This window comes from Nanorana parkeri, unplaced genomic scaffold, assembly GCF_000935625.1.
Source record: "Nanorana parkeri isolate BGI_ZX_2015 unplaced genomic scaffold, ASM93562v1 scaffold317, whole genome shotgun sequence".
In the NCBI taxonomy this organism is placed as follows: domain Eukaryota; kingdom Metazoa; phylum Chordata; class Amphibia; order Anura; family Dicroglossidae; genus Nanorana; species Nanorana parkeri.
In genome coordinates this window covers 553,320-561,565 of record NW_017306585.1, presented here as the reverse complement: position 1 = coordinate 561,565, position 8,246 = coordinate 553,320, and the positions used below count along the sequence as shown (strand labels likewise).

General features: G+C 45.2%; 1 protein-coding gene across 1 annotated transcript in view; it reads right to left on the bottom strand.

Annotated features, from left to right (window-relative positions):
- Positions 1–8,246, bottom strand: part of VWC2 (von Willebrand factor C domain containing 2) — a 333,726-nt gene that overhangs the window by 169,056 nt on the left and 156,424 nt on the right. The window lies entirely within an intron of this gene.

The following is an 8,246-nucleotide window of genomic DNA, read 5'->3' as shown; positions in this document are numbered from 1 at the left end:
TACATATACAGTATATATAGTATATATATATTAGGGATGCACCGATACCATATTTTCCAGACCAAGTACAAGTACCAATACTTGTCCTGATACATTTTTGTTAATTGTCATGTGGCAGTTTGTCTAAAACAAAACAGACTAATGATTTCAGGATAGAGGTGGAGCACCAGGGCCCAGTCGCAGTTGCAACCCCTGCAACCTAAATAGTTCTTGTAAAAATGCCAAGTATTGGCACTGGTATCTGAAATGGTATCTGTAAATCCCTAATCAGAAGAGTTTATCTTCTTACTTATTCTGAGATAGTGACTTAAAGTACTGAAGAAAAATGCTGAATATAACAGCCTGGCAACTTTAGGTGTTATATATAGCCCATTCAAAGATAAAAAAGCTACTTTTACTTCATTACTAATCTTTAATCCAGAGCTGCTCGCAAGAGTACTTTTTTACTACCACTTGATGCACTTAAACATCTGGGTTAAATGACAGAAAGCATATTTTAACCCACTTCCTCTGAGCCCAGGCATTCATAGGCCTGCCGCCAGCCTTGGACTGGATAGCGAAAAAGAAGCAGCACGGTACTGAGAGCATTTCTCTGTCACTCTGACATTCCTTTTTGAATTGGCATGCTCATTATCAGCACTGATTAGCATCATAAACTGCTGCTTCCTCTCCCATTCTGAAGCAGCACAGTAATGAGCTCTTTTCTCTATAAGTCTGCTTCCTCCTCCTTTTGGCATGCTCCTTTTAGCACTGATTAGCTTGTTGAATAGCTGCCTCTTCTCTAACTCTGAGCTCTGCTGTACTGCGGGTGGCTAATACCAAGTTAAATTCATGTACTTATACTGAATGTTTAAAAAATACATTTAATAACGTGTAAATATTTGCAGAACTTCATTAATCTGTGCCTTTTATGTCTGCCTAGAGTGAACCACTACAAAGTAGACCTTTCTATGTACATTGCATACCCTGTGAGAAATCAAAAAATAAGGGACTGACTTTTAATTTAAGGTTAGTAGGCAGGGCAGGGTTATATCCCTATACCAACTGTGCATTAAGAACCATTGGCTTACAGCACAGTTACAGCTATGAAACATAGTTAGAAATGCAAACTTAACCTTTAAGGCAATCCCTCTTTAGCTGCAAGCTCTGTGTAGTTATTGATCCACATAATTTACAGCAGACGCACATGTACTTTCGTCAGCTCAGCTCATTCTGCTCCCCCCATTCAGCAGTTAGTTGGCAGCCTTTCAAACTTCTAAGCATAATGTGAACACAGAGAAGGTGCTCTAAGTTGGGGGGTGGGGGCAGAATAATGAGGCCCTACTTGAAAAACCTCATTGCTTCTCTTGTGAACTTTGAAGATGAACGCTGCACAGTGTCTATAGCTACAGAGGTCAGCGATGGCTTGTTTCCAAACTTGTAGTGTTTGTTAAAAATATAAAAATACTTGAATGTTAATATTCACATGTTTACTTTAGTTAACTGATAAGCAAGCAATTTAGGGATAGTTGAAGCAAGGAGAAAGAAGATAGTACCTTTCACAGGAGACTGGAATAAATTTAAGATGGCGCGCTACAATAAGAACAAGAGCATGCTTTGCATAAGCCCATGCTAATGGAATTCTCATGAGGTCTGAGAGTACCCACAGACATCCAGATACAGGATCAAAGCACAATAATCTACAAATAGGGGTACTTTAAAGGAACTTTTAAAGCAGAAAAATAAAAACAAATGGTAGACTGCAAAGCCTTAACACTGTTGTCAAATATGTGAGCTTAGGCTACACACAGACAGACAAATGTCTCCCCAAAAACAACATGCACAGAGATATCACTTCTAAATTTTTAGCAGCACTTGCCACTTTTTCACTAAAATGTATCAAACAAACAATTAATTTATTCTATCTCCGTTATCACTGATTACTTCTTAAGCTATTGTTATAAAGGCTTTGGTCTAATGAAAAAGTGACATGTCTTAAAATGAGTATCTGTTAAAATCAATAAATAGAATGCATCTTTGTTCCTTACAATGAAAAAGCAGCTAATATGCAAACTCAGACTTCATCCATACAAACTCTGCGCCAGTACATACAATTTTCACTGCATCATTCCAACAGACAGAAAATATTTTTTTCTTAAGGAACACTTAACAGTAGATGCTCAGTTTAAAGCTATTAAACAAAAAAAAAATATATAAGGTAACACGCATAGAAATAAGGCAGAGAAGGCAATCCCCTTCTTGTTCTAACAAGGGCAGGAGCCACTTGGATTTTTAATCTGCATGGTTAGTTAACAAGCGCAGGGGTAGCTGCCTCTCTCTATCTGTAAGGTAAATGCCCAGGTGCTCATTCACAAAATAATCCCTACAAATCCTAAGCAGATATAGAGGCACCCACAGGTCTTGCAGAGGAGATAAGTGAAAGCATCAGCATTTTATTGTCAATTTTCGGATGGAGCTCACACCATCTTCATCAAGACATGTTCACCTCATGTCGGCACAGTATGGGTCAGCTCCTCCCCCTCTGACCCCACAGGACCACCTTTAACAAGCCAATAAAAGGGAGATCCCCTCCCCCAGTACCTGTTCTTTTTTTCCTCGCTCCAGGTCACAATGAATGTTTGGGTCCTCCCTAATGCTTCCCAGCCGGGTTCAGCCTCTCCCGGATTGGTAGACCCCTCGGAGGGTAGTAAATGTCCCATGAGAGCGGATGTCCCTGGTGCTGGGCCAGGTTCGTATAGGATTAAATATCCTAGAGCAACAGGGAACAGGGGAGCTGGTGGAGCAGCCACGGGGTTCTCCGGGCTGCGGTGTCTTTCCGTGCGTCTACGCATGCGCCGGCATCCTCGTGTGCGGAGTGCGGCTTAGCTCCATCCCTTCCACGTAGGTTGCCGGGGTGATGGTGGGAAGCTTTGCTCGCGCATGCGCGGTTCGGCATTTAGACACAAATTTAAACGAGATTAGTTTTCTGTCAGCAGTGCTGTTGGTTTCTGCCTTACAGTTACTGCTGCAACGATCCGGTTTTTGCCTGTCTAGGATCCTGTGCCTGCTCTATCAGGGTAAGTTTATGCTTGCTAAGGGGTTTTTAGAGGGATCTGTGCTGCCTTGTTCTTATGCTGCGTTCTATTCTTAAGCAACCTGTGTACTCACCATGAGCTCCCCTCGTCCTGTGACAGATGCACTGAAGCCTGTGGAAAGGTAGGGAGGCGTCGGGGGACCTTATTAAAAGAGTGCGACTGTGGATATGCTATTTTTGACTTTTTGTCTGAATTTTGCAGGAGTAAAAATCCTCCGCATAAACAGAGAAAGAAACGCAAGGAGAGAAGACACTCTTCCTCTTTGGACTCTGTCCACGAGCACTCTCCAGGAGGGCACAGGCATCATCAGAGGAATGATACTGATGCCACATCCATCCGGAGAAAAAACCTGCAATTTCCTCTGGGGTCATGTTGGTCCTGCTCCGCACAGACCTTACCGGGTGAAATGTTGTGCCGAGAGTGTCTCAAAGAGGTGGCCAGAGACAAGGAGACTGACTCCCTGGAGATCAAATCTTACATCTACCAGGCCGTGCAGGATAGCCTACAGGATCTACTTCCTTCAATAGCCTCCTCCTCTCAGCACGCGACTAGAGCATCTACATCATCCAGACCTACAGAGCTCCCAGATGAGGGTGAGATCTTGTCAGATGGATCATCTGCATCAGACGCACAAGGTCTGCATTCCTTTGATTTCAACCTCATTTTGCCTTTCATCGCGGCAATTAAGGAGGCCATTGATTTGGAAGGAGTTGATCCCCCTAAGAAGAGAGCAAAATATTTTCCAGGCCTAAAGAAGGAGGGTCCTACATTTTCGGTCATGCCGGAGGTTAAAGATCTGATTGAAGAAGAATGGGAGCAGCCGGACAAGAAGCTGAATTTTCAGAACCGTTTTTTGAAACTGTATCCCTTAAATGCGGCCAATACGGCTCTTTGGGATAAACCACCAGTTATCGATGTGGCCTTGCAGGCTTTAGCGCGTCATGTGGCTCTCCCACTAGACAACTCAGTGGCCTTTAAGGATGTGATGGACCGGCGGTTGGATGCTGATTTAAAGAGGATTTACTCCACTGCTGGATGGGCCCTGCAGCCCGCTTTAGCATTGACATTGCCCTGAAGGTATGGGTATCTAATGTGGATACAGCACTCAAAGCTGGTGTTGACAACACGCAAATCCTGGCAGCACTAGAGGAACTAAATTTATCTGCAGATTTTTTGGCCGAATCCTCCATTGACTTGGTCCGCCTCTCGTCCAAGTTGATGGGCCATTTAGTTACCCCCAAGAGGGCATTGTGGCTGAAACATTGGACCCCAGGGTTCTGCCTCAAAACAGGCATTATGTGCTATTCATTTCAACGTGAAGAGTCTGTTTGGGAAGACACTGGACGACGCGATTAAAAGAGTGACGGGTGGCAAATCAGGTCTGCTTCCACAGACCTATAAGCGCAGACAGCAGCCCTTTCGGGCCAACCAGGGTTCGCAGAGATTTAAGGATGCCCGGACCTACCGGCCAGGTAGGCAGTTTTCCAGACCTCAGTGGAGAGGGGCGCAGTCGTCCTTGTTGCGAGACATCAAGTCAAAGGCTGGTCAGGCGCCAAAAACTCTGAATAAACAGTTCTGAAGGTGTGCACACCCAGGAGGTTCCAGTGGGGGCCAGGCTGGGGGCCTTCAAGGAGGCCTGGGTGTCGGAAGTACAGGATGTATGGGCAAAAAATATCGTAACCAAAGGGTATCGGCTGGAATTCAAGTCTCTCCCTCCGTCTCATTTTGTGAACACCTGGATTCCGCTGGAGCAATCGAAAAGAAGATTGCTTCTTGATTATGTCTCAGAGTTGCTTATGAAGAAGGCTATCGTTCCGGTGCCAAAGGAAGAATGGGGTCGGGGGTTTTATTCCCCGATCTTCCTTGTCAAGAACGCCTCGGGAGGCTTCAGGCCGGTGTTGGATTTGAAGAAGCTGAATGTGTTTATTCAGGTGAACCCCTTCAGGATGGAGTCAGTCCAGACGATAATTGCGGTGGTCCAAGCCGAAGAGTGGATGATCTCCATCGATTTAGAAGATGCGTACCTCCATGTGCCGGTAGCAGAGTGGCATTAGAAGTACCTGCGGTTTGCGGTGGTGGGGCAGCATTTTCAGTTCCGCGTCCTGCCATTTGGTCTGTCCACGGCCCCACGGACCTTCTCCAAGATGGTGGTGGCGGTGGTGGCACTTCTTCGGCTTTGGGGGATCAAAGTGTTTCACTACCTGGACGACATCCTAGTCTTAGGAAAGTCGAGGCGAACTCGTGTTGGCTACCTTGCTTCGGTTCGGATGGCTAGTCAACTTCCGGAAAAGTCAGCTATTCCCATCACGGAGGATGGAGTACTAGACTCTTATCTTGTGAGGGTGTTCCTCCCGGACCGCCGAAGGAGAGAGATTGCAGCGTGTGTCAACAGAGTCATCACCTTACCAGTATTACAGGCCAGAGACTGCATGGTGCTTCTCAGGATGATGACCTCCTGTATCCCCGTGGTGACTTGGGCAAGATGGCACATGCGCCAGATGGCACATGCGCCAGTTACAATCTTGTTTCCTGCAGCAATGGAACCGGGTTGCATTGTCTCAAAAGATCTTTCTGCCCTCATCAATGCGGAACAACTTGTCCTGGTGGAGGGACTCTCCGTGCCTCTCTCAGGGTATGCTGAGCCTGGGTTCCTGGATCACAATTACCACCGATGCCAGCCTCCAGGGATGGGGAGCACATTGTCTGGACCATCAGGTGCAGAGTCGCTGGAGAGGCCCGGTGACACCACAATCGAATTGGTTAGAATTGAAGGCGGCCTCTCTAGCTCTCTGAGCCTTTCAACCTCTACTACAACACAGACAGGTCAGGATTATGATGGACAACAAAACAGCTGTATCATACATTGTGAGGCAAGGGGGACCAGGAGTTTCCCTCTGCTGTGCCTCTTGAACGAGATTTTTTCATGGGCAGAACAACATGTTCAGGCCTTGACAGCAACCTACCTGCCAGGAGCGGACAACATACTAGCGGACCGCTTGAGCAGGATTTTTCCGAGCAACAACGAATGGGGGCTGAATGCGAAGTACCTGAGACCAGTGTTCCAGAAGTGGGGCACCCCATTAATTGACTTGATGGCCACAGCACAGAATGCGAAGGTGCCCTGTTTTGTCTCAAGACACGGCTGTCGGGAGGCAGTGACGCAGGATGTGTTCTCAATCACATGGGACTTTCCACTGGTTTATCTGTTTCCACCGTTACCGTTGGCCCTCAGGGTACTCCAGAAAATACGGCAAGACAAGGGAGCAGTTATTTTAATCCTACCGTTTTGGCCGAGGAGGCCATGGTTCCCACTCTTACAACGGATGGCGATGGCCCCCCCATGGTTCTTTCCAGGCAGGCGGAATCTACTGGTGCAGGATCACTCACAACACCCAAACCCCAAGAGGCTCCATCTAGCAGCATGGATGCTGAATCCTCAAGGTGGAAGAGTCAAGGATTGTCGGCAAAGGTGATAGAGACCTTGATGCGGTCTAGAGGTTCATCAACTTACACCACTTATTCCAGGATTTGTAACAAAATTCGGGAGTTTGCGGAGCAAAATAATTTTTCACCATTGCGGGCAGAACTGCCTAATGTTCTAGGATTTTTACAGTCGGTCCTGGATGCGGGCCTAGCCTACAACTCTTATTTTGAATACAAATTTCAGCCTTGTCAGCATTCATGGGAATCAAATGGGCAGATGATCCTCTCTTGCGAAGATTAACGAGAGCGGCCCTAAAGTTACGGCCTCCTAGGAAGGCTCTGTTCCCGTCCTGGGACCTGGACTTAGTCTTGGCTGCCTTAGCAGCTCCACCATATCATCCTCTGTCGCAGTGCACCCTATGGTACCTTACACAGAAGTTACTTTTTCTCATTGCCATCACATCTCCGAAGAGTCTCCGAATTGGCGGCTCTTTCATGTAAAGAGCTGTTTTGTGTGTTATTGGCCGATAAAGTGGTGTTACGGCCTCCACCAGAGTTCAGGCCGAAAGTGGTCTCTTCATTTCATTCAGATTGGGAAATAATTCTCCCAGGGTGTAAGAGTCTGGGCCAGTCTTCGAATTCGGATTTATTGCCGGCTCTGGATTTAGTCGAACTCATGAGGGAGTATCTTCATAGAACGGAAGTGTTTCGCAGATCTGATCGACTGTTCATCTTTTCAAAAGGATCAAAACGAGGTTTTACACACCTCCTAAAGTTTTGTCTATGTGGATTCAGTCTGTCGTCAAAGCAGCATAGGTGCAGCAGGGTCTTACTCCTCCGGCGGAAGTGCGAGCCCACTCGACGAGGGGAGTGGCGACGTCCTGGGCTTCATATGCCAGGGTCTCGATAGAGGACATATGCAAGACGGCGAGGTGGAGCTCACAGAACACTTTTGTTAGGCACTACAGGTTGGATGTGGCAACCGCCAGATTGGCCAGATTTGGAACGGCAGTCCTTTCATGTGCCTTGTCACAATAAATATTTTCTATTTTTGCAGTATTATGTTTCTGAGGGTGTTTTCCTTATTATGGTTGTTTGTCCCCGCCCTTTGGGGATTATGCTTGTTATATCCCGTATTCTGTCGACATGAGGTGAGCCAGCAATATGGAAAATTGTTATCACACTTACCGTAATTTTCATTCCTGGCTCATCCTCATGTCGGCATGCATTCCCTTCCCTGGTTGTATATATATAGCTATCAATCATACATTTATATAATTGCAAGCTAAAGAAAAAAGCATTAAAGTTTCCCTTTATTAAATGTTAAATCTATTATCAATACCCCGTTAGCATTGATCATTTTCATGTATTAAAATTAAAATCTACTTGCTAGCTTGATTCCTTTATTCAGTTTTGCATATGATTACTCTTATGCTCACCCGTCAAGCTAATTCTTACAGTAATAATAAAAAAAAGTAATATCTCTACATAAAGCTTGCTAACTGATACTTTAAATTCTGTTTTGCTCCCATTTCTTTCTGTAATATAATAAATCCAAGCAAAAATTGTTTTGAAGGATACATTATATGACAACAGTAACAAAATAGTTTACTGTAATGCACACTCAATGATTGTACATTCTGCAGATCATTCTGACACTCTTAAAATTAGAAAAACAGCAATTTGTATTTAAAAACAATTCTTATACAATTTATTAATATAACTGTGCAGGTTTTTTTTTTTTTTTTT